Below are 27,329 nucleotides of genomic sequence, written 5' to 3' on the forward strand. Positions count from 1 at the left end.
TTCCTGAGGCAGGGGCTGAGACTACAGTTAGGTTAGGCATCAAGTCTTGGTTTGGTGACGTGGGGCTCTTAATATAAGCGGCTGACTTCATTTTTGGCCTGTGAGTTTCCTTCCAGCACTGCCTTACACTGACCTCCCGACCAGCGTTTACAAGAGACAAAATTTTCTGAATTTCCGACAAGGTGTATTCAAAATGTAGTTAATCAGCATCCCCTGAAGTCATTATTATCATGAATTTTTTAACTCGGTCACCTGCCTACCCAAAGGAGAAACTGGAAATCTTTACTAAAGTGTGTAGAGAGGTTCATTTCAGACTGTCCATTCTCCTAAATATGGTCAACATTAGGCATAAGGTATAGACTCCTCAGAGAAACCTCGGCTCAGGGTTTTAATTGCAAGAGTTGGAATGTTAAGTAAAGACTTTATGCTCAGTAAAAATAGGAATGGCTTCAAGGGGTATGACTAGATGTCTTAGACTTATTTGCAGGTGATTCTGAAAACAGTTGTTCTGGAGATTAAGGAAAAATCCATTTAGGGAGAAGAGGCTTTCTACTAGACAGTTTTTGATTGCTTGCTGCTATTATCATTCTTACTGAATAGGGGTGTTGTTTATTAAAATGTTTTCTCATGATCCATTTCCACCTAAAAGCTCTGAACTGTGGGTATTTATGAAATATCTGTTCTGACTTGCCTCAGCCCTGGGACTTGCCTTAATAGAATATGCAGCAGTATTTATTTGCAAGCTGATTATGAAACTTGTTTTCATTTTAACTCTTCTTGATTTATTAACCTCATTTAGAATTTTAGTTTTAGATCCTTCACAACTGATTAAAACAAAGTACTGTTGTCCTTCTAAGAATAGAAACTGTTTCTGCCTTCTGTTCCACGTGGAAGTCAGTTTTCTAACATCAGGTTTGTTTTGTTTTTGACACGCGTATCTTGCGAACAGGGATGCTTTGCCAACTGCTAAAGTAATCGTCATAAATAAAGACAATGGAGAAAGTCACAAGAGCTTTTGGGAATTATCAAATGCATGTCCCTTTCTGTACTGTCTTTGTCAGCCATGTCTACTACTAATGGCACAGTTTTCAAAACAAAAGCCCATCCTATTTAAGGAGAAAAACATATCTCTAGGTTCTTATGAGTCGAGTCAGATGAAGCCAGTCATTTGGATGGCAGAATTGCTTTCCATATGCTGCAACTGACCTCTTCAGGGGGCACGTCAGATCATGGAGAGACACATGAACCCTATAATTAGGTCCTCTTTTGGGCCTGGGTGTTTGGGTCCCAGTATAGACCTTGTATAGATCTACACGTCTTTCATTTTAGGTCTACCTTAAAAGGAATTACACCTACCTGATTATTAATATTACCAGTATATAGTATTATTTTTCAAAGAATAAAACTGGGAATTTCGTTGACTTAATGATATGCTAGCACTTGTTTAGTCCATTGTTGTTTCTTTAAAAACAAATCAGATTATCAGAATGAGGGGATCTGAAATTGTTTTCAGATTTATAGGCTTAGTGTACCACTACTAAAAACTTTGGTAGTTTTATTTTCTGTACTCATTCCATATCACATTGCTGTTTTCAAATGTCTCTCTCCTAGACTAGTTACTGGCTTTTAAATATTTTCTTTGCTCGGAAAAGTAAAAAAAAAAAAAAAAAACAACAAAAAACAAATAGTTTAGATGGCCAATATACATATATATATATTTTTAGAAATAGAGACGAGAAATATCTTTAAGCAAAGATTATTTCATCTGACAAATTTTTTAAAAAGGATTTTAGTGATGAAATTTTCCTTTGGACTACCGGATCAACATTTTGTGCTTTAGTTGTGGGAGAAAAAAAAACTCACTTTATCTCTGTTTGGTAAATATTTTAAAATGCAGTGCCCATACACACAGTTTGGTTCTTCAATTACTTTTCCTCCACACTGACAAACCATCTAACGCTATTTAATGGCCTCTCCTAGAGCGCTTCATGATTCAGAGTCTTCCAGCTGTGACAAATCAAAAGGCACCTATGTATTCTTTGGGGTTTTTATTTTCAAAAATGTCAAAAATTCAATTTAGTTTTGATTTTGATGTACATTAATCTTCACAACCTTTTATGCATCAATTAACGGGTAAAAGTTATAAGGGTATCTCTTCACTGAATGTGTCATGAAGGCCTTTTAGTCTTTTTTTAGTACATATTCTTTGCTGTTTTCACAGGGAGCTACACTTTTAAAGGGCCCTTTCTTGGTTTTTTCTTTTTGGAGGCCTGCTTTACATAACAGAAGTTTTGTTCACATTCCCTAAAAGTGCATAGTCTCTATCCAGAATAGTTCCGGTGAGCAGGGTGGGAGCCACGACCCCGGCAGCTGAAATTAAAGGTACATGTTTACATTTTACTATTTCTAATTTCAAAACATTTATTATTCGTATATTATAGAACTAGAGCAACTTTAGAAAACACTTAACCCAACTCTTTCATTTGACAGATGAGAAAGAAGGGGCGGGTTAAGCTGGATAGCTCGTGTAAACCAGCCAATTAATAACATATTCAAGACAAAACCTCAGCTCTTTTTAGCTTCTCTAAAATATCACACAGCTCTTGTCACTTTGAAACAGATTTTGTGGTTGGAGGTTGTAACTGTTTCTTGACTTCCCTAAAGAGTGGTGAGTTCCTTAGAAATAAAGGCCGCTCATAGGCCCTAGGATGCCTCCAGAACATTCAATAAGACGTTTTACCTTCAGCCTAACTAGCAAGAATGAGATAGTTCCAAATTATGAGCAAAATGTGGAGCTGCTCCTGGAATGAACACCCTTTTAATTTTATACCACTCCCTTGGCCGCAAACCTTTAACACAGAAGAAGCGTGGTGTGGTTACTTGGCTCTCCTCCCTCAAATTCATCAGGAAGACATAAATCACTTCTGAGTACTTCTTATTTCTTCCCATTCTTTAACTTTGAAGCCAACTTTCCACTTAATCTATTATTCCTGGACCCAAGACATGGTAATTAACCTCAGAGATGGAGTTTAGTCAAAAATGCACTCTGCAAACAGTATTACATTAGAAAAATTTTAATTGTGTTCAGCAACATTTCTTAATTTAATCTGAAAGGTTACAGTATCTTCCTTATCAATCAATAACCATTTAATTTCTGGATGAAGGCTGAAATTATTTTCTCTGGTTTACTAGCTTGGCATAAGTCTATATGCTTGGTGCCGTTAATTCACCTTGCAAAGTCTTCGCTTGAATTCTTCTGGGCTCTGAGGGAGTGAGGCATCTTTTCAGAAATGGGTCATTTTAGTATGACGAGCGTCAAGACAAACTCATCTACAGTGTCTCTCTTTGAGGAGCACTAAGTCCAAGTTAGTGGGACTTTTTTTTTTTATTATGTACAATAATTGGAACGCGAGGGGCAAAGCTGTGGGATTAATTATCTCTCTCCCTCATTGCAGAGTCAATATGTTGAGTGATATTATAGACAGAGTGATATTTATATACAATATATAACACTGCATTACAGTTTTGTGGTAAGGTTTTACACTGTTGTTGTAAGAATTCAATGTTCAAATGTTATCTCCTATCTGGAACACGGGCTTTTCAAACAAAGAAGACATTTTTACGTGATGTAGCACTTCTGCTCACAAACACCACTAATGATGACCATTATATTAATACACTGCAGTGATGATTGGGGAAAATTTCCACCTAGTCCTGATAATTTTTCTCAGATCCCCAGTGTGTTGCATCGTCTTTCTAGCCTATAGAATTTGTTCTCAGTAGAAGCAGAAAGAAAGAGAAATGCCCAGGCCTAATTACTGATGACTTTGAGGTGCAAAAGCCTGAAAGTTCTGCAGTCACGAAGTTAGAATTACCATTACAATGTTTCTTCCCACCACTAATATTTGGGAAGCATCTGGCACAATAGCCCATGATATGCTTCACTTAAAATCCTCTAATTCAAAGAAACCCGTAAGAATCACTGCATTTGAAAGCAAAAAGGAGAGACCTTGGAGATCTAGTTTTAGGGATGAGGATGACAAGTCTAAGTTAGATTAAGTGACATGCCAAAGGCCACATAATTAATTAGTGGCAAATTTGGCACTAGAAGCTAACTACGTCAGAGGTCTTTCCATTAAAACCTTACATTTCTTGAGTATTTAGGGCATTTATTTGAAGAAAAAAAAATGGCTCAAAGTCTGAGCGAAGACATGCCAAGAGTTCCATTATACTTAAGCTGTTAAATGTTGCTCTCCTTCTGGCCACTGCCTCTTGGCTAGCTTTCATCTCCCTGCATACAATTCCTCCTGCAGGAGCTCATATAAGTACTGATGGCCACCGCAGGGAGGCTTTGCCCTGATTTCCTGTCCTGTTAACAATCATCCCAATCCACCTGTTGCACAAAATAAAGACCTCAACATTCTCAAATAATGCATTCATTTGCACTCCAGACATACCATTACCCACCAACTTCTGGTAATTCCATTGCAAGAAGGACTGCAAAATCTGTACCTTGCCCTCGGTGGCCTTATCATGGTTCTCCTGGATCACTGCAAAGGGACTCCCCTTCTTGGGTCTTCCTTCCCTATGTTTGCCTCTCCCGGTCTACTTTCCATTCTCCCCTATGTTAGTTCTTTCTGAACACAAATCCGATCACGAGTATTTCTGTATTTATAAAATTGCATGACTCTGCATTGCCTTCCCATTCTGGCTCGGCCCGCCTTCCCAGGGTGGACCTGTTCCCTGGCAGATCCGTGCTGTGGTTGGGCAGCCCAGCTTTTCAACCTTCTTTGCACAAGCCAAAACCTTTTATAAAGCCAGGCTTGGCAGAGGATTTCCTTCCCCCGAACAACTTCCTTTCCAATCATTGCTTCCAAAACTTACCCTAGCTCAAACAAGCTAAAAAAATTACTTTGCTATATAACATTGCCTGAGCCCTTTGGCAGTAGTGACTCCCCGTTCCTTGCCCCTACCGCACTCTATTCCTGCATTTCTTATGACATGTATGGAATTATTTATTACAATTCAATACCTATCTTATTATTCGATTCAAAAGTTCTTAAGGCCTAGTGAATAAAAGGCAGACAACAAAGGCAAACGCACATGGGATTGATCCCTACTCACCAGCTGCTAATCATGTGACCTGGACACAGTCTTGATGATGATCCTGTTTGTTGATCTGTGTCAGTCAGTCACTGGAGATACTCATCCCTGTCTTCTCCACCTTGACTTAGGTACCAAGCGTATTTGCTGAAATAAAAATAACACATGCACTTACACCTTTACAAACTTGGCTATGGAAAAAAAAAATATCTCCCCTTGTTTCTTTGTACCTGGCTAAGCTCTCAAGTTCCAATTTGGTGACAGTGACTGCCAATCTGAGGTACCTCAGTCACTTGTCTTGTTAGAAGCAGTATTTTGGAAACTACTCTTTCAGTTTAGGATTCCCTCCCTGCTCCACTCCACTCCCCCCATGGACAGAGCAGAAGGATTGAGGGACTTCCGGAGCACCTGAGAGATACTGAATTTGTACACCAGGCTTGCTCCTGTCTGCCTTTAGCCGAGGTGTAGTGCTTTCCACCTGGCCTTGGGCTTTAATCTCTGGCCCATACTATTCACCAGTTGTGTCCTTAGATGACAGAAGGACCAGTGGAAACCCTGAGTAAATTTGAGAGGATGTGAGAACACAGAGAATCATGGTGTGACTGCAGGGCTGTTTTTTCTCTGGAAAACTGCAAACTCTCTAAGTCCCATTTCCACAGGATGCTTGAGGCTAGAAGTCTGAAACCAAGGTATTGGTGGCTCTGGTTCTTCCTGAGGGCTGTAGGGAAGGATCTGTTCCAGGCCCCTGGCCTTGGTTCGTAGATGGCCATCTTCTCTCTGTGTCTCTTCATATTGTTTTCCCCCAGGCAAGTCTGTCTGTACATCCAACCCCCCCCCCCCTTTTCTGAGGAAACCTATCATAAGGGACTAGCGCCCACTCTCATTTTAACTTGATTACCTTTGTAATGATCCTATCTACAAGTGAGGTCTATCTACAAGTCTTAATAATGGGTTAAGCCTCCAACAGATCTTTTTTGGGAGGGAGGACACGATTCAACCAGTAACACTTGGTGACTCTACTTGCATTTTACTGACTGCTCACTCTCTGGGGCATGACTACACCTTCTGAAGACAACCCCTGGGGTCGGGTCCACAGGATTTGTGAGGTTTCACCAAGGCACATCCCTAGATGCCTCCTCTCGCTGGTGACCTTCTATTATTCTGGAGTGAGAGGATACTGGGGCACAGTACAAGGTTTGCAGTCTCCTGGAGGAGAGACAATCTGGAAGTTAGACTGTGCTTTGGTCCTATCTGCTTTGCAGCTTTCCCAAAGGTACTGAGGTTTCTAAGGGGTGTTTCTGTGATCCCACCACCTCCCCTGGGTTGGTGGAAATGGAGTTCTGCACCCTTCTCAGGGACCCTCCATCATCTACACGAGTCATGCCCCCCAATTCTCTCATTCTTTCCTGCTTACCACACATGTATCTCTATTTGAAGAGGAAAACAATAACTTTTATTGTGTCTTCTCTATAACATAGCCTAAGAGGAGCCACTCAAAATTTATCATGGACAAGGAGAATTAAGCTGCTTGTTAAAATTCACATTCTTGCCCTTGTCCTTGAAGGCTCGGGATAGGACTTCACTACCTGAAATTTTATGACATACTCTAGATGCTTCTGAAACACATGGTCTGCAGACCATGCTTTGAGAAACATTGGTTTTACTTACAAACCCATGCTCTGAATTTTCAATTGTTTCTTAATATACAACACTGAGTGTTTGAAAGAGGAAGATAAAAACAGAAAACTTTTTTTCCTCAAGTGCTTGGCTCTTGAGAATAAAAGCCATGACTTTCAACATCATTACCTCTGCTAGAGATTTTCAAAAGCTATCTAAATTTTAAAAATCCAATAAATTGACTGTTTGTATGCGTGTATATGTGTGTGTATGTGTGTGTGTGTGTGTGTGTGTGTGTGTGTGTGTGTTTGCATTATCTTTGGTCTCAGTTCACTGTCTAAGCTCTTCTTTCTTGAATGGTGAGGATAAAAGTAGGAGAATGAATTTTTAAAAAATGCATAGTTTAGTATTAAACACTGTCATGCTACATGCATGTTCGTGTGTGTGTGTGTATGTGTGTGTGTGTGCATGTGCGTGTGTAAGAGGAACAAAGTGGAATTTGGGAATGAATGTGAGGTGCAGGACAGAAATAATATGTAGAACCAGTCACAACTTATTTGGGATGCTGGCTGTGCTATTTCTCATTTGGTTCAACTGAGAAAATCATTTGATTTATCTCAGTTTCAGTTTCTTTCCACTTAACCACAAGAGTCTTTCAAAACACAACTAATTTATATTCCTTTAATCTGGCACTTCGTAGAGAAACTGTCATTATTTGTTGAATGAGTAAATGGGTGATGTCATTTCTTTCAACGAAAGGAAATAAGAAGTTTCATTTTATTCCCAATTAAGTTCTGTTCAGTCCAAAATACTGTGTTTAAGGAGTGAACTTCAATTGGGTCTTCCATTCTTTTCATAAGCCTCATACACCAGTCTTTATGAATACGCTGACTTCCTGTCTACTCCAACAAACATTAAATATCCCTCATCTGAATTTCAGTAGAACTTACGTCTTGCACTCATGATTTAAGATGTGACATAGGTTATCTTATTGATCGGGTCACATTTTCTGGATATCTTTTCTCTCTACTAAGTGCTCAGCTCCTTCCTGGCAGAGACTAGAGTATATGCCTCTTTTTCACATTACCTAGGAAAAGACCCTTTACTTAGCAGGTCTTGAGTTTGTTATTGTATTAGGTGAAAGTAGTTAGGGTGGTACATTTAAAGTAGTGAATTTATTTAACAAATTACTCTGCGATAATTCTCTCAGATCAAGAAATCCAGACTCACAGAAGTTCAATACCTTGAAATAGGCCCATAGCTTGGAAGTGGCCATGGCTCAAGTCTTCAGAATCTGATTTCAAGGCTGTCTCGATTGCATCATGATGAATATGGTACCTGTTTTGTATTTGAAAAAATACTAGCTGGGGCGCCTGGATGGCTCAGTGGGTTGGGCGTCTAACTTTGGATCAGGTCATGATCTCACGGTTTATGGTTCAAGCCCCACATCGGGCTCGGTGCTGACAGCTCAGAGCCTGGAGCCTGCTTCGGATTCTGTGTCTCCCTCTCTCTCTCCCCCTCCCCTGCTCATGCTCTGTCTCTCTCTGTCTCTCAATGATAAACGTTAAAAAATAAATACATACTAGGTTGTTTGATAGGAAAATTGTTAGGTGTGACACAAATTTTGTTTGATAAGACTCGGGATTTCTATAGGATGGAGATATTCTCTTTTTTAATGTTTATTTATTTTTGAGAGAGAGAGAGCGAGCGAGCACAAGAGAGGGCGAGGCAGAGAGCAAGGGTGAGAGAGAATCCCAAGCAGCCTCTGCTGTCAGTGCAGAGCCTGACATGGGGCTTGATCTCATGAACTGTGAGATCATGACGTGAACTGAAATCAAGAGCTGGATGCTCACCCAGCTGAGCCACCCAGGCATCCTGAGAGGACTGAGATAGTCTAAAACAAGTCACCAAAGTATGATGTGTAATTTACCTTCCTTTTTTATGGTTTCTAAAAGGAAGACTGACTGCTGACTTTCAGGCATGGTCTAGGCATTGCCCTACCACAAGTAGAGAAATTAAATGTGTCTGAAGGTTCCTTTGGGATTCCTGTACTCTTCTCACTTAAAGCTTTATTAACAAAAAAAAAAAAGCTAAACTCTGAATCCTATCATTTCCTGGGAATTTTGTAAATACTATGCAAGCCATAAGGTGAAATTAGCACCAATGAACCAAAGTTAGGAGGTCAGGGAAGGCAGAAATCAAGTTACTAGCCAGAAGCACTCAGTGTACATGTGCAGCCATTAATGGCATGAAAAGAAATAAAAATATGCAATGTTCATCTTCATGCCATGCTTGAGCATCGGATTTTAAAATCACCCCGGCATAGACCAGATTTAAATTTTTTTAAGTTTCATTTATTTTTGACACAAAGAGAGACAGAGAGCAAGTGGGGGGGGGCCCCCGCCCCCACAGAGAATCTGAAGTAGAATGCTGAAAGCTCAGAGCCTGACATGGGGGTCAAACTTGTGAACCACGAGATCATGACCTGAGCCAAAGTCAGAGGCTTAAGCAACTGAGCCACCCAGATGCCCCTAGACCAGATTTTAAACTCCAATAAGTAGGAGTCTGTGAAGATCTCTGAGAACCTGAAAGATTCTTGGTCATTTGCCTTGGTCAATCTCCGGACCAAGTTGTCTTTTCCCCACCCTGTATATAGCTTTATTTTTAATTCTATACCCCCTTTCCAACTCCTTTTATTCATATGGTTTTTAATATGCAGATTACAATGGCCAGTGTTCAGAAATGGGATCAGCTAAACATTTATAATTCTGTGAAGCAACTTGAGGAGTTTTGAAAAATAAAGCATGTGGAACCCCATTAACGGAGAACACAAGGACTCAAGAACCAAAGGACAAATCCTTTGTTTCAGTACATCTTGTATAAGCAACATATTACCAGAGACAATAGGTATAAAAGATTAGATCAGTATCAGAAGTGCTAAATGATATTCATTTGCCATCTTCACCAAAATAATAATAAGAGTAATAATAATAACATTGCATGGGAATATTTTTGTATTTTGAATGTCAGAGATAATTTGAATAATGTGATTTTTTTTTTGACCCACACTCTAAGTCAAAGCCTTATCCCGACAGATAATAGAGATGAGATGAATTAGAGGACTATAACCAGATACAGAGAAGCAGCAGAACCTTTTAAATACTAATAGATGAAACAGGCAGTTCAATGCAGATAAATGCAGAATAATGATGCTTTTGATGGGTCTTTATCACAGAAAGCCATGTTCTTCATGAATTATGAACTGTAAAAAAAAGGAATTTCACTCAAAAGACAAATCTGTTTGTATCATCAGTGAATGATGAGTAATAGACAAAAACCAAATAGGAAGGCATACAATGGCTACAGCTTGATAACTCTATCAGCCAAGTCTCTATTAAAAAAAAAATATGGAGGAACAAAAGATTATTCAGAATAAAAGTATTCAGACTGCCCAAAATGGCACAAGTGCTTCCACTTTTACAAAAATGAAAGAGTGATTTTCGTGGGAAATAAAATATTGGATGGTCTGACATTTACTGAAGTCAATTTCAAATGCAGATATTTTTGGTGTTTTCTTATCTCAAGGGGCATCTGAAGTCTATTCGAAGTAATATTCTTTGTTTGTTTGTTTTTAGTTGTCAAGTCTCTTTAATCTAGAATAGTTAACTTTTGTTTTAGATCTTTCAGGATATTAATCTTCTTAAAGTGCAGTTGCTCTGCAGAATGTCCCTCATTTGGAATTTGTCTGATGGTTTCTTCATAATTAGATTCAGGTTAAATATTTCTGGCAGGATCACCATGTGGGTGATATGTCCTTCTCAGTTTGTCACATCAGCAAGCTTGTCAGCCTGTTTCATTACTGAGAATGTTATATTTGACTATTTGGTTAAAGTGGTATCTTCCAGATTTCATCATTGAAAAATACTTTTCATTTTTTTGCAATTAATAGGCTACCTTTTAGCTGATAGTTTGATACTGTATAACTATCATGTTCCTCAACAACCTTTCACTGATTGGTTATAGCTCATGGACCATCCTTGTCAGAATCAATTATTATGGTGGTAGGTATAATACGGTGATTGAAATATATACATATATATTAAGTATATATATATTTATTATTATATATTACATATATTATTTTATGTATGTATATATGTACATATGTATACATATATTAGTTGCAATTTTTCTTCCAAAAAGAACTTTCCTTTCCCGTTTTTTTTTTTCTGTTAGAGTGGACTCATGAATTCATTTTATTCACTTATTCTAATACATTTCTGTCATTATTCATTTGGATATTCAAATTGTCTCAAATTTCACAAGCAGGGGTGCTTTCAAGTTGACTCTATCTCCTTGTGACACATCTCTCTTGGGTTTTGAACACATCTTTGTTTCGTGGCACAAGAAGATATTTGTTACAACAAAAATACAAAAAATGCCAAGTTTTCCCATTTTGTTGTTGTCTTCAAGGTATATTTTAACCTAGAAGAGTAGCTCCTCTTTGGTTTAAAATCATATTGAAGAGAGTGGTCTAGTTGCTATAATGTTCTACCTTCTAGATTTGTCCAGTTGTTTCTTCCTGATACCATTTCACTTTATCACTTGTAGCTCCTTTTCCCCACTTTCTCACCTCACTGGCTTTGCACTTGCAATCCTCTTCCTGAAACGCATTTTGCCAACATTTCCTTGCATCTTAAATCAGAATGTTAATTCCGTATGTGCACAGAATAACTCCGGGTGATGGTGGAATGCAGAAACTGGTGACAGCGACAGTGCCTGGTACAGGTAGTTTTAGCAGAACACATCCTTCTCCTCTCCTTCGTTTAGGCCCGGACAGAAGATTTCATTGTCAGCTGAAGGTAGAAGCAGGTCTAGGTTGGTAGGAACTGTGAGCCTTCCCTTAATTCTTAACCCAGAAAGGTAACAGTAGTTCAGCTATAAAGAACCTCACAGCTTGACTTCTCCACACAATTTGTAGAGCACTATTTCCAAGTTATAACTGCAGAATGAAACTGGGTTTTTAACTTAAATGTACCCTGGGCAAAAACATATCATATGCCTGAAGTGATATTCTTGAATGTGGATTGGCGTTCATTCTTTATATTAAAACTGTACCTCAATTTATGCACAGATGTGTTGCTGAATGTTTTGTCAGTAATTGTCACATACAGAGAAGTTTGCTGGTGATTTTTTTTGTTTTTTTTGGCAAAAAAAACAGAAACAAAAACAAAAACAATAGACACAAAGGAATGTGAGCCTCTGATTTTGTTCTAAAACTTAGTATTTCATGCCCTGGTGATTTTTATTTGTAAAAAAGACCTAAATGGATGATGGATATTTGACAAGTAAGTAGCCAATCATATTTTAACATTAAGAACTAGAACTATTCATAATATTATTTGGAGAAAAATTACAATAGGAACGTAGGGTGTCTGAGTGGAAGGGGCCATGCCTTGGGGACCATGAGTCCTAAGTCCTGCCTTAACAGACTGGCTCTAGCACCCTGAGAAAGTTCTATCTATTTGTGCCTCAGTGTCTTCAGCCTTAAAATAATGAGGCTGAACAAACTTCTCACTAAATTGTTTTTGGATGTGATGTCCCTATATTGTATTGCTGGTGTATTTTTGTGGCTTTTTAAAAAAACAGTACTTAATCCTGCTTTTCCAATTTATTCCAACTTGTCTATTAACATCAAAAGCACCGTTGTCTTTTAAAGCTGACAGGTGTTGGGGAGAAAAGTATTCAGATTACCCAAAGGGCTCTTCCAGCCCCCTCACCCTTTCTGATCAGCCTCCAGAACTCAGAATCCCTGCTGCCAGGGGACATGACTGCTGAGGAGCCCATCTCTCATCCTTCTCGTGGGGTGGAAAAACAAAATTGAGGACCATTGGTCTAAGGCCTTCACAGAGAGCATTCTCTGAGGACAGAAGTGGTTGTCAGACGTATGTATTAAGGGAAGCATCCCTTAGGGGGGATACGGTCTCCTCGGCATCACTTTTAGCTCCTACAACTCCCTCGTGAGTCCGAGGACCGACAACCAGCAGCTTTCCTTTTTTTAATGGTCTGATTTAAAATTTTCTGTTATTGACACTGATCCTTTCTTTTTCACTCCACATCTTACGTCCTCCCCATTTCTAAGCTGCCTTAAAGATTCCATATGTCATAATTCTTGTGTTGAAAGCCACAGAAATGGACTCTGGCTAGCTTTAACAAAACGAAATTTACTGGACAGATATAGTGAGCTCAGAAAATAAATAGGAGCCCGAAGAGCTAGGACAGAACCAAGGCAGGGCCAGAAATAACAGAGCAGGAACCACGATACTGGTCTCCAGTACGGCGAGTCTGACCTAAAGGCTGGCTCTCAGATAGAATAGAAGTCCAAACATTTTCTGTGTCTTTATCATGTTGCCCTCATGAGATTCCAAGGCATAAACTTTCTTCTGGCCTAGCTTGGGTCATATACCTACCTTTTGGGCAGGTAAATGAGGTTCTCACAATTTTCATTGGGAAAGAGAGAACTCCAACAAAAGATCCTAAGGTTTTGTTAGAAAAGGCATGAGGGTACCAGGCAGTATTTAAAAGAAACAAAACAAAACAAAACCCAGATATTTATTATGTTCATGTGAGCATCTTTTTCTCTAGTTAGAGCAAAGCTGTTTCTGAGGATGGGCACTTAGTCTACATCTTCTGTTGAGAAGCTGAGTTAATTTCTCTATTTGCCACTTCTTTTCTAAAAGTATGAGTTATCTTCATTTATGATCCCTACTTCATCCTGATAGTTGTTTTTCTTAGAAAAGGACAGGTAAACCGCCATCAGAAAACCACTGTGTAAGTGTGTTTAAAATCTGTTCTCCATTTATGGTTGAAAGAAGTTTAAATGTTCAAAAGATAAACAGAGCAGTCTTTCTTTCAAAATAGGAATTATTTTGGGCACCTGGGAGGCTCAGTCGGTTGAGCATCTGACTCTCGGTTTCAGCTCAGGTCATGATCTCACAGCTCGTGAGTTCGAGCCCCACATCAGGCTCCATGCTGCCAGTGTGGAGCCTACTTGGGATTCTCTCTCTCTCTCCCTCTCTGCCCCTCCCCTGCTCTTTCTCTCCCTCTCTGTCCCTCCCCTGCTTGCTCATGCTCTCTCACTCTCAAAATAAATAAAAAAAACCTTAAGAAAATAAAAATAAATAAAAACAGAAATTATTTGGTAAAATAATTCATCTTATAACTCCCACAGATATTGCTACATAAACATAAGGTAGTCTCTGGGGTGCCTGGGTAGCTCAGCCAGTTAAGCGTCTGACTTTGGTGCAGGTCATGATCTCATAGTCCTTTAGTTCGAGCCCTGCATCAGGATCTGTACTGACCGCTCAGAGCCTGGAGTCTGCTTTGGATCCTGTGTCTCCCTCTCCCTATGCCCCTACCCCACTCACACTCTCTCTAAAAAATAAAATAAAAACATAAAAAAATTAAAAAAAAACATAAGGCAGTCTCAAGTTTTAAGTATTACAAGGGAATATGACGTGGGTAAGACCGACTGGAGTTGCTCTGTTAAATTTATAGATGGACTCATACGTTACCCCATGTCTCATACTTGTACAAAGTAATGGTGTTTCTTCACCTGCTTTCCAATCTCCCTTTGGTAGAAATAATTTAGCATCTCTTTCCTACCTCATCTTTGTTACTCTATTAAACTTTAATGGCATTTTTCCCCCTCCCACTACTGCAAACAATCTCCGTTGGATCTCGCTACGTTTTAAGAAACTTCTGTGCTTCTTACAGCACTCTATAACTTTCTTGGATCATCTAGTCCTTTTTCATACTTAGAGATATCTTCTTTTGTAAAGACTCTTCCAGACTGTACTCAGTCACATTGTACAAATTCAGTCACATGGAAAACGCTATACAAATGAAATCTGACTACCAACTAATTTCTGTTAGGATTCTGAATAGCCTTAAGATTGGAATTCGCTAACTGTTGATATGAGTCTGATGAAAATGAGAAGTCATATGCATTCACCCAATACTGTATTCTTCAAGGTTTGATTAGTCAGCTGGTGGGATTTCTAGTTCTTTTGCTTCCCATCCTTTGGCCATTTCCATTCATCAGATATTCCTTTAGGGATGGAAAGAAACGGTGAGATGAAATTCAAGCTGGTCCACTTTGTCGTTTAGCTGCAGCTCGGGTTAGAATGAAAAAAAGAGGGTTTGTTGAAAAGAGGAGATAAAAAGTAGAAATTAGTAGCTACATTTAAACTCAGGGATTAGCTTTTGGAGTTTTTGATTGATGCAACCCATGCTCTGATTTGCATAGATAATTGAGTTCGCTTTATAGAGTTTAGAGTTGCCTCACTCATAGATATTTTATTCATGGGTTATTGCCCTTAAAAATACTTAACTGTAAAGGAAGTCCTCTAAAGGAAATGCAACTTCTGAGATGAGGCTTATGACTACTACGTTGAAGATATGAGAGGCAAATTTGCCTTCTCAGTTTAATGATGATGTTGTCCCCTTGGTCACCATCTCTCTTTTGTTCATTTAAATGGCATAAGAACATAAACCCAAACCATAGTGGCTTCTGCATTAACAGGCACAACATAAAACCAAATTATAAAGCCATGCCCTTCCTCCAGCTGTTAGCTTCCTGTAATGTTTTGCAGTGGCAGTGACAGATGTTCTGATACCTATATAACCACCAGAATAAGAGTTTAATAAATGTAGTGTTCGTACAACTTTGGAAGCCTGGAAATCAGTGAAATTCATTTCTGCGATTCCTTAGAGTGAGAAATTAGCATTTCCACAAAGACAATAATTTCTTAACATTTTACCTGCTCTCTTATAGAGAATCTCAGGAGAGCCCGACTCTCTGGTATTAAAAAAAAAAAAAAAAAAAAAAAAACAAAATAAAGAAGAAAAAGAACAAAATAAAAAACACTTTCAGTGAGCCACAGTACTGAACTCTCTGAGGAATGGGGAAGAGTTTCAGCCCTCTGGATGCGTTCAGTCCCCCACCCTGTCACTGCCCTGTTCCTCAAAGAGAGCACCTGTTGAGGCAGAAGCCCTGCTGTGAGTTTCCACAAAGTTCGGTGATCCACATGATGGAACATCCTGAGCCGCAACTGCACTGGCAGAACATTATCATAAGAGCCCGACCTCCTGAGCATTTCCTGATTACCTGGATCTTGCCTCCCAAAGGGAAAATGACTTCAAAGACTGCACCTCTTGCCTGAGGTTTTTGAAGATTCAGCAACTTCAAGCTATAGGCTCTCCCAGCTAGTTTTTAGCAAGCACAACAATGCCAGAAAATGAGCTGAGTCCCCTTGAGAGCCCAGGAGGGCAGGGGAGCAGCACCCTTGACCGGTCTGGTCTGTACACACAGAGCTGCCCTGCTGTATCTGTTGTCTAGGTACCAGGAAGAGGGAGGCTGGGGATTCCTTCCCCCACTTGCCACTGCCCATCCCCCTAGTTGTTTCTACTTGAACATTTTAAAAACAGAGTTTCAGTTTCCAAAGTCCATTTGGAAAGTCAAACAGATTAGAGTTTCAAAACAGTACTAGCCCAAATCCGGCTGAAACTTTTAATTAGTCTGATGTTATTTTTAGACTTGCTCAAAGCTTCATAATTGAGCCCTTTGCAGTTGTACAAACAAATAGAAACCTTGTAAGATCTTGAAATTCATGATAGTTTACTAATGAAGTCAGCTTGGAAAACTCTTCATTGAATATTGTAATTTGATTGCCATCTTATTCTGATTGGACCCTGGTTTTGCATTTAAATGAGTATGTATTATTTGAAATGCAAAACAGCATGTTATCTGGGGTATTTTGCAAGAACAGACAAGATTAAAAACATCTAATGTTCCATTTTATAAAAACATTACAAAATGGAAGTGCAGAGCTGACTTTTAAAATTTATTAGTAACAGCTTACAATAATTGGACATTAATTAATCCTAAATTACAAGACATTTCTGTGGAAATGCATATTATGTTCTTCCCATCAGTACTCAGCAGATTCGTTAGTATTATTATTTTTGTTTGGGATACTGAAGGCACTAACGGCAGTTTCTTACCAAAGCAGTCATGGTTACAGAACGGACTGTTACTCATTTGTGTTTAACACCGTAGATTCACCAATTACTGATTCTGCAACTAGTGACCTTGAGTATCCAATTAAAAAAAAAAAAAAAGCTGCCGCAGTAGCTAAGGCAGGCTGAATTCAGGAATCAGGGTCTGTGTCAGTCTGTTCCAAGCTTTGATTTCTGGCAGCCTTTCTGTTTTTAGATGGAATGGAAGGAATTTTCTGATTCCGTAACCCCTTATTTTTATTTCTCGACTGTGATTTTTGTGTCTTACACAGAAAATTGTTTTCAATCACATCACCCAAAAGAGAGGATTTCGGTTTGAGAGCAGTGGGGAGGTCTCTGGCAGCCGTCTCTGTATTTGATTGTTTGGCTGCCTGAACTTTCCATTACATCTATTCTCAGACACATAGAGTTACTCATAATATATTAGTCTGAATTTTTTTCTCCCTTCAGGATTTTGCTGACAAAGGATTGTCAAAACAGGATCTTAGACTTATGAGTGTATTATCCAAGTCTTTGGAATAATTCGTAATTATTTAGATGTTACATACGGTGAGCTGTATTCTAGGAATGAATACTTCGTGGGGGATTTAGACTGAGAGACAAAGATATTCTTTCACCTATTTCATAGTCCTGACCTCAAATCCAGAAAAAAAGTCTTAGCGGAGGGAGGACCAGGAGTTTCTGGTGGTCTCTAAGGAGTAAGAATGTTGGAAGAAGGTGTCAATGCCAATGTCTACGACACTGATAGAGATAGCAGAATGATGGCATTCTGATTTTACACCTGCACTCTTCTGCAGGACTGAAGAGATCCTGACCTCCATGTTAATGGAGCATCAGTGGAGCCCTGATGGGAGATTCTGAGAGTTTCATGAAAGCGTTCTATTACCTGTGCACCGCACACAATGCCATTGTCATATAATCCATTTGGTGAATTATACCAAAGTAATTTTGATTTCTGAGGTTCTGAGGTTAGTGAAGGGCTGTACTTAACCCTTCTCTCCCAACCCAGTGGCGACAAATGCAGGAAGTATCAATGTTTTAAACTAGAAAAATTCAAATTTGTGAACTCCAATAGAAGCTAAAATCAAACTGTTCTGGCTAAAAGAAAATACACTTAAAATGTGAGAGCAAATCTTAGTCTGAATGGCCATTCTACTAAAATAGGGATCACATACTGGGACTAGACTGATTTTGGCTTGAGGGATCTTATGAATCCATGCGAATGAGAGCTGCCAGCTTCCCATATGACCCTCTATACCCAACCAACCTGACTGTTGTGAGAATTAGTGTATCACCCAAATTCATCCAGTAAAGCCTTTCCTATTTTTTTAAATTGGAGCAGAGGAAAAACTCATCCTCTCCCTGTTGGATACAATAAAAATATGTGAAGCCAGACCTCCAGTTGCCATGATTCAAATGTCATGGATAAAGGTGACCAAAGAGAACATAACTGAAGTGAAAGAGAAGTATTGCCAAGGGATAAAGAACACTGCTATGTGATTCAATTGTTCTGGTTGTCCTAAGGTCACTGCCTCCCTTCCCAAGTTTAATTATTCTTGCCAATAAATCCCCCTACTTTAGCCTAAGCCTGTTTGGGTTTTATTTCTGTCACTTGCTACTAAGAATCATTCCCATAGTTACATAGAAATCATTTCTCCCTTCTCTCCTCTCAGTAGGAAGGGAATGAAGGGGAAGCTGGCCATAAGGAATGAGTTTCCTCTGGACTAAATCCCTTTTGGGAAGTAGAGGCAAAAGATAAGCCTGCGTCAGATACCATCTCACCTGTCATACGTCAAATGCTGAACTCTTTTTGTGATTTTACAGCTTCAGCTGCGTTCTTGATTTTAATCTCTTACTTACTGGAGGTTTTCCTGAGTATACTTCTAGAATATCTGAGGGCCCTGAAAGAGATTGAAATGTCCCAATTGAGAACTAGATCACAACATGGCTAGTTAAATGTGTGTCTTATCCCCTGAGGAACACTTCATGACTTGGGGACTATTTGCCAAGGAGTGCAAAGGAAAAGGAAGAATCAAAATTGACTATGGGTCTGTGTAAATGGGAGCGTGGGGCAAGAAAAAGCCTAAAATGGGAGGGAGTAAGACGAAATTGAGAAAGTAATAGAACCAAAACATGATGGAATCATGGAAGTTATTGTTACAAAGAACTTAAAAAGAAAGTGATAAAAATAGTGCTGATAATGCAAATTTTTTGGAGGAATTGGATTCAGAAAGAGTTTGGCTTCGGCAGTTGTGACATCACTGTTAACCTTAATAGATACAGCTTTAGACATGAGCGGTCGGTGAAAGCAGCATAACAAACAAGGAACTAAAGCAGAAGAGAAAAAGAGAGACACGGAGACAGAGGCAGAGAAACAGAAAGAGAGAGAGAAGGATCCAGAAAAAGATGCTAAGGATTATAGGATAGGAAGGAATCGATGAATAAGTAAATCAATTAGATGACAAGAAGGACACACGGAAAAACAAAGAGAAGTCATAATGCAATGATATTTAGAAAAGAGAAACAGGGAATTAAGGGAGCTTGGTTTGGGTTGGCTAAATTTCAAAGGTGGATTAGGACACCTAATAAGACTGAGGAGGTTGAATGGAGTGGTGGGGAAACTGAAGATTCTAGGGCATTCTGGAGACATACACTGTCAACAAGGTCAACACAAATTGACTGAATGGGCTCATTACAATAACCCGTGAAGGATCAGTTACTATTTTATAGCATGTATTCACTTTTAGAACTAGTGAATATGTCTTCACAACTTTTCCTGGTAACCACTGACAGTCTGGGAAGTTGGCAAAGAGAGACGGAAGAAAATGAAATGCAAGAACTCACTAAAATGGCTGACCACCAGGTTCAGGTTTGGTGGTGAAGTAAATGAAATGTCTTCGAATTAGAGAAAGGGCTTAAGGTGCGAGAAGTCCCCAATTGTTTACGGAACTACAAATAGGTTTTGAGTTTCTGTAGTACCAAGTAGCTTGCTGTGGAATTAGGGGAACAGCAATGAATAAGATGTATTCCCACCAGGGCAGTCGCCATTTGGTGAAAGAGACAGTCATACGAAAGCAGGGAGATTGCGGGGAAGTGAGGAACTAGGAGAAAAGAAAGAAGAAAGAAAATGGTGGTCAGAGAGAAGAAGCCCAGGGTCAGCTACTTGGAAAAAAGAAATGGAAATGGTAAGCAGATTTTAAATCTCTTTTTTCAATTTTATATGCAGTATCTGTGTAATTGGTACGTGTGCTAAAATGAGAGTAGGGGCAGGGGTGAAGGGAGGAGGGGCTTTGACTTAGAAGCTAACGCTCTCTCTTTACTGTTGTGACCACAATGGAATTGGCTCCAAGGCATCTTTGGCATTCTCGTTTCTTCTCTTCTAAACTGAATTATGATCTAATGTCAATTTCTTAATCCATAAATCTGGCTTGACATTTCATGTGCTTCTAATAGATGGTACTGGAAAAGCTGTTTCTGACTTAAGCTCCATAAAGGAAATGAGGAAATGCAGAGAAGGCTTGAGGCTAATCTATAAAGCAATTTGAGACCCATGCCAGAAAACTCTTCCTCAATTCATCTCAGTAGGTAATCTGAAGAACTGTCATTTCTTTGTGACACACAGAGGTCTCAGTCCCTATCAGAAGTTCATAACACAGTCAACAACATTTCTGGGTCTGTAGCACATCATCTGAAAATTTTTCAAAACCAACACATTAAACCAGTTGCGTGGCACCATATAGCCAGCACTCCTCACCCCTGTTTGGGGTAAAATCTTCATTCAGTTTTCAAAAAGTAAAATTCGGGCATAATCAGCATGGAAATGGACAAACTTTAAGCCAAGCTGGGGTTGCAAACTCAGATACCCATAAAGGTCAATGACCGGTAGAAGCGAGTGAAGCAGGCCCAGTATGAGAAGATAAGAGCAGGAGCTGGATGCCGAACCCTGCCAGCCTCCGTGTCCGGCTGGTGTTAGGGTGAGGACCACAGCAATCTGGGAAAACTTCAGGGCAGCTGCAAGTCTGTATTAGCCCATTGTTGCCCCAGGAATGCCAGCCCTATGTTGCCAGATGTTCCCATTTTTTTCCAGAGAGATCAGAAACCTGGACTTTCATATGGAAACTACTGCTTTTAAACATGGGCTTCTGGGGGCGCCTGGCTGACTCAGTCAGTAGAGCGTGTGACTCTTGAGCTCAGGGTTGTGAGTTTGAGCCCCATGCCGGGTTTGGAGATCACATGAAAATACAATCTTTAAAAGAATGCAAATAAAATAAAGATAAAGATTGGCTTCTAATTTATGAGTAAACTATAGCCTGAACAAAACCTACCCATCAGCCACGTGAAACCTCTAAGGTGTCAGTTTGTGTTCTCTGCTCTACAATTTACTTATCACGTGTATGTTTGGATATCGCATGGCCGTGGCCCAAAACACTTGTGTGCACATTAAGATTTCCTCACACCAGTCTTGGACGAGCTGCAGCGGAGGAAACCAGATGCAAGGGACGGTCGCCGCTTTTTAAAATGTCACTTTTGAGTCTCTTCTATTTAAGAAAATATTTCGGTGTTGTATATAAAGGCACTCAAGACGCACAGATCAATTGTAGAATGGCTTTGCTCCAAACCTGTAACAAAGACAGGTAATTTCTGTATTCATCAGCCCTCTAGAATCAGCACATCTCTCGTATTGTTTTCTCTTGTTGCCTTGGTTTCCATTCTGAAAATTAGCAGCATTGAACACCTCCCTCCTATTCATCCTCAGGGAGGGGGCAGGGAAACGAACTCCTTTGCCAGGTAAGTGAAGCTTGTGTGCAGTGCACTACAAAGTCCGGTCTGGTAATTTTCTCATCCTAAGAGTGAACTTACCCTTTTGCCTCCAGGAGATGATAAAAACACGGACTCCTTACGCTTGATCACCCTTTTAAGTTCTTTTAGACTACTTCCCTCATTTATTAAATAAACAGAATTAAGCAGTGAAGAGTCTTAGCTGGTGGGTTACCAGATGTAAATAGCACAGACCCTCATATGTTCTACAATTAGTGCTGCAAAGCCTTCTGAAATCATATGTTCCTTAGAGTAGGTAGCACTTGGACTAGAACTCAGTTCTTCTGAGTCACAGTCTACTGGTCTTCCTGTAGTTATAGAAATACAGCAGATGTGAGAAACTCCCAGGTTTCTCAGCCTTGTCATCTAAGCACTGGTTGCATACTAGTTATAAATAATAGAAAAACCAAGCTCAAAAAGACTTAACAAGGTGTTCGCTCATTCTTCAGTATGAACATTTCAGAGGTACGGTAGGCTTCTGACATGATTGGACCAGACTTAGCTCCATTTCGTCCATCACGATGCTTGTGATCAAGATCAACTTTATCACCATCATAACAAATACTGAAACTGTGTTCATATGTGCCCAGCCCTGTTCTAAGCACTTTACCAATATTTACTTCTGTAATTTTCACCGTGTTTCCCCGAGATGGTTACTGTTATTAACCTCATGTCTGTCCTTGAAAACATTGAGGTGCTGCAAGTTTAAATACTGGGCCGGGGTTTGCAGTGTAGGACCAGGACTCGGGCTGCAGGCTCCAGACTTCTAGGCTCTTAACTTCTGCGTTAAGATGTGGATAGAACTGGCCTAAGGACCAATGACTTAGAAAATATTTCCCAGGCAAATTGTGGTGTGCATCTAGGGCTGAAAACCAGTGCTGTCGCACAGCGGGTTAAGGGGTGGAATTGGTGTTGAGGAGGCGATCCTGAAGTCTGCTGCAAGGAATACCATGCTGGAATTCAGGTTCAACTTCTGCTCTGCCATGCTTCCATCCCAGTGGAGAATAAATATCATCCACTGATGGAAGAAACTTCCGGATGGAAGTGCTGAGCACCGCTGAACACAAAGACTGGCCCTGCAGGGCAGCTTTGCCTGAAGAACCCAAATATTACAGTCACAGTGGGTTTCAGGGAGTCCATTACCTGGGTATTGCAAGTTTGCATGATGGCAGTCAGAGACTGATTATAATTAGGAGAGAGAGAAGACATTCCCGGGGTCATGGTGCTTCATTGTAGATCCCCTGCCTCTAATTCTCAATGCAGAAATCTTCGCAAGAGTACTTTCATGGGTCTCAATGACAACAATTAAGCTTGAAGAGCATGAGAAGACATTTTAATCAGAAGCTAATTAAGAACAATGGAGGCATATGTATCATTGATTGTGTCTCGAGCACTCTGACTGATCTGGGAGATTATTCCATTAATATATGGATGTAAACAGACACCAACATTTTCTCAGGATGAAGCAACTGCACTTTGAAGGTTCCACCTCCAAATCTGGCTTTTGCTTATTAGATGACAAATAAAAATGAGCAACATTTATGTACCCCTAGGGAGGACATCAGGTGCTGGTTCCATGTTTTGGGGTAGGACAGCGTCAGGCGTAACAAATGAGGCAATGGGAGGCAAGAAACTGAGTGTTATTCATTTTTAAACGACTGTGAAGTGTAGCTCCATTTTAAAATGAGACTAGGGGCGCCTGGGTGATTCAGTTGGTTAAGCGTCTGACTTCAGCTCAGGTTCGTGATCTCGTGGTTCCGGCTCTGTGCTGACAGCTCAGAGCCTGGAGCCTGCTTTGGATTCTGTGTCTCCTTGTCTCTCTGCCCCTCTCCCGCTCACACTTTGTCTCTCTCTGGCAAAGAAATAAACAATTTTTTTTAAATGAGACTAAACATATACCTGGCCCTAAACACAAAGGGATAGATGCTGGGAGTAATAGCAATATCAAAAGCACAAAAAACAAAACACCAAAGTAGCAGTCATAATACGATGTGTAGTTTTCAACCTTCTGTCAGTATTGGGCACAATACCAGTACAGTGTGGTGTTTTCAGGGTGGAGAAAATTCTCTTATCTTTGCCACCACGCAGTATCCCCTTAAATCAAACAATCAGCTCATTGCATCTTCCTTTACCAACACAACCGGGTTCTGTTTTGCTCTACATTGGTTTGAGACTTTTTAACCCATGGTGTCTCAAAAATCATGCTTGCTGACCAACGAGGCTTGCTCTGTGGACTCACCATCCCTGATCATAGTGCCCCAAGAGGCCCTCTATGGAATTTCATCCCGGTCCCACTTTACTGCTGGTCACAGGTAAGAGAGATCCTCACTATTTAAAGAGTGAATTTTGCATATGGAGAACTCTACCATGTGATTTCAGACTGACTTCCCAGCCGTTTCTTCCAGTCCCTTCCCAAGTGAGCACTGCAGTATGCGTCGGGCAATCTGGGTTGTAATCTCAGCAATGCCAATGCCTACCACTGTAAGTTATTTAAACTCCTCTGGGCTTCAGTGTTTTCTTGCTTCACAAAGTGAAATATAGATGAGATGATCTTAGCATCTTCCAAAATCAAAGGTGTTGGGATGCTATTTCTTTCTCCTTCTGGCTCGTCTGTCTCCTCTGTAGTCCCTGACTGTCATACTCATTCTGGTTTCCATATTTTGCCAGGTCTTTTTTTGCTCAGGTAGTAACTCTTATGCTCCTTGACGTATGAATATTCTACCCATACTTTAAAGTTCTTCCCAAATCCCAGTATCTTCAAAGACCTTTCTCAATGTGTGTGCATAGAACACTGGGGGTAGGGAGATAGGTGGATATCTGAGGGGCCATGTGCCAGGGACATAAAGATGAAATGAAACAGGAGAGAGGGAAGATGGCGGCGTAGGAGGACGCTGGGCTCACCGCGCGTCCTGCTGATCACTTAGATTCCACCTACACCTGCCTAAATAACCCAGAACCACCAGAGGATTAGCAGAACGGAGCTGCCGGAGCCAAACGCAGACGAGAGGCCCACGGAAGAGGGGAGGAAGGGCGGCGAGGCAGTGCGCTCCACGGACTGGCGGGAGGGAGCCGGGGCGGAGGGGCGGCTCGCCGGCCAAGCAGAGCCCCCGAGTCTGGCTTGCAAAAAGCGGAGGGGCCTGACGGACTGTGTTCTGACAGCAAGCGGGACTTAGCGGCTGGGAGGTCATAAGTTAACAGCTCTGCTCAGAAAGCGGGAAGGCTGGAGGACAAAGGGAAGGAAAGCTGCTGAGCCCCCGGACGACAGAGCTCAGTTTGGTGGGGAACAAAGGTGCTCGCCAGCGCCATCTTCCCCGCCCATCCCCCAGCCAAAATCCCAAAGAGAACCAGTTCCGGCCAGGGAACTTGCTCGCTCCGCGCAAACACCCAACTCTGCACTTCTGGGGAGCCAAACCTCCGGCAGCGGATCTGACTCCCTGCTGCTGCCACAGGGCCCCTCCTGAAGTGGATCACCTAAGGAGAAGCAAGCTAAGCCTGCCCCTCCTGCCCCTGTGCACCTTGCCTACCCACCCCAGCTAAGACGCCAGATCCCCAGCATCACAAGCCTGGCAGTGTGCAAGTAGCCCAGACAGGCCACCCCACCCCACAGTGAATCCCGCCCCTAGGAGAGGGGAAGAGAAGGCACGCACCAGTCTGACTGTGGCCCCAGCGGTGGGCTGGGGGCAGACATCAGGTCTGACTGCGGCTCCGCCCACCAACTCCAGTTATACACCACAGCACAGGGGAAGTGCCCTGCAGGTCCTCACCACGCCAGGGACTATCCAAAATGACCAAGCGGAAGAATTCCCCTCAGAAGAATCTCCAGGAAATAACAACAGCTAATGAGCTGATCAAAAAGGATTTAAATAATATAACAGAAAGTGAATTTAGAATAATAGTCATAAAATTAATCGCTGGGCTTGAAAACAGTATAGCTGACAGCAGAGAATCTCTTGCTACAGAGATCAAGGGACTAAGGAACAGTCACGAGGAGCTGAAAAACGCTTTAAACGAAATGCATAACAAAATGGAAACCACCACGGCTCGGATTGAAGAGGCAGAGGAGAGAATAGGTGAACTAGAAGATAAAGTTATGGAAAAAAAGGAAGCTGAGAAAAAGAGAGATAAAAAAATCCAGGAGTATGAGGGGAAAATTAGAGAACTAAGTGATACACTAAAAAGAAATAATATACGCATCATTGGTATCCCAGAGGAGGAAGAGAGAGGGAAAGGTGCTGAAGGGGTACTTGAAGAAATAATAGCTGAGAACTTCCCTGAAGTGGGGAAGGAAAAAGGCATTGAAATCCAAGAGGCACAGAGAACTCCCTTCAGACGTAACTTGAATCGATCTTCTGCACGACATATCATAGTGAAACTGGCAAAATACAAGGATAAAGAGAAAATTCTGAAAGCAGCAAGGGGTAAACGTGCCCTCACATATAAAGGGAGACCTATAAGACTTGTGACTGATCTCTCTTTTGAAACTTGGCAGGCCAGAAAGAATTGGCACGAGATTTTCAGTGTGCTAGACAGAAAAAATATGCAGCCGAGAGTCCTTTATCCAGCAAGTCTGTCATTTAGAATAGAAGGAGAGATAAAGGTCTTCCCAAACAAACAAAAACTGAAGGAATTTGTCACCACTAAACCAGCCCTCCAAGAGATCCTAAGGGGGACCCTGTGAGACAAAGTACCAGAGACATCACTACAAGCATAAAACATACAGACATCACAATGACTCTAAACCCATATCTTTCTATAATAACACTGAATGTAAATGGATTAAATGCGCCAACCAAAAGACATAGGGTATCAGAATGGATAAAAAAACAAGACCCATCTATTTGCTGTCTACAAGAGACTCATTTTAGACCTGAGGACACCTTTAGATTGAGAGTGAGGGGATGGAGAACTATTTATCATGCTACTGGAAGCCAAAAGAAAGCTGGAGTAGCCATACTTATATCAGACAAACTAGACTTTAAATTAAAGGCTGTAACAAGAGATGAAGAAGGACATTATATAATAGTGACAGGGTCTATCCATCAGGAAGAGCTAACAATTATAAATGTCTAAGCGCCGAATACCGGAGCGCCCAAATATATAAAACAATTGCTCATAAACATAAGCAACCTTATTGATAAGAATGTGGTCATTGCAGGGGACTTTAACACCCCACTTACAGAAATGGATAGATCATCTAGACACATGGTCAATAAAGAAACAAGGGCCCTGAATGAGACATTGGAGCAGATGGACTTGACAGATATATTTAGAACTCTGCATCCCAAAGCAACAGAATATACTTTCTTCTCGAGTGCACATGGAACATTCTCCAAGATAGATCATATACTGGGTCACAAAACAGCCCTTCATAAGTTTACAAGAATTGAAATCATACCATGCATACTTTCAGACCACAATGCTATGAAGCTTGAAATCAACCACAGAAAAAAGTCTGGAAAACCTCCAAAAGCATGGAGGTTAAAGAACACCCTACTAACGAATGAGTGGGTCAACCAGGCAATTCGAGAAGAAATTAAAAAATATATGGAAACAAACGAAAATGAAAATACAACAATCCAAACGCTTGGGACACAGCGAAGGCAGTCCTGAGAGGAAAATACATTGCAATCCAGGCCTATCTCAAGAAACAAGAAAAATCCCAAATACAAAATCTAACAGCACACCTAAAGGAAATAGAAGCAGAACAGCAA

At 40.6% G+C, this 27,329-nt stretch overlaps 2 long non-coding RNA genes across 2 annotated transcripts in view; both read right to left on the reverse strand.

The window, feature by feature from the left end:
• Positions 1-4,724, reverse strand: part of LOC121031591 (uncharacterized) — a 45,590-nt gene extending 40,866 nt beyond the window's left edge. The window contains exon 1 of the long non-coding RNA XR_005790787.1: positions 4,513-4,724. This is a non-coding gene — a long non-coding RNA (uncharacterized LOC121031591). The remainder of the gene's footprint in view (positions 1-4,512) is intronic.
• A 9,484-nt stretch (positions 4,725-14,208) lies between these two features.
• LOC121031257 (uncharacterized) lies at positions 14,209-23,326 on the reverse strand. The gene is made up of 3 exons (XR_005790629.1): positions 23,166-23,326; positions 18,583-18,701; positions 14,209-14,830 (listed from the first exon to the last, which is right to left on the reverse strand). It is a non-coding gene; the product is annotated as an uncharacterized LOC121031257 (long non-coding RNA).
• Positions 23,327-27,329: the final 4,003 nt, after the last annotated feature.

Source organism: Herpailurus yagouaroundi, unplaced genomic scaffold (genome assembly GCF_014898765.1).
Source record: "Herpailurus yagouaroundi ecotype Mexico unplaced genomic scaffold, PumYag 141, whole genome shotgun sequence".
NCBI classification, from domain to species: domain Eukaryota; kingdom Metazoa; phylum Chordata; class Mammalia; order Carnivora; family Felidae; genus Herpailurus; species Herpailurus yagouaroundi.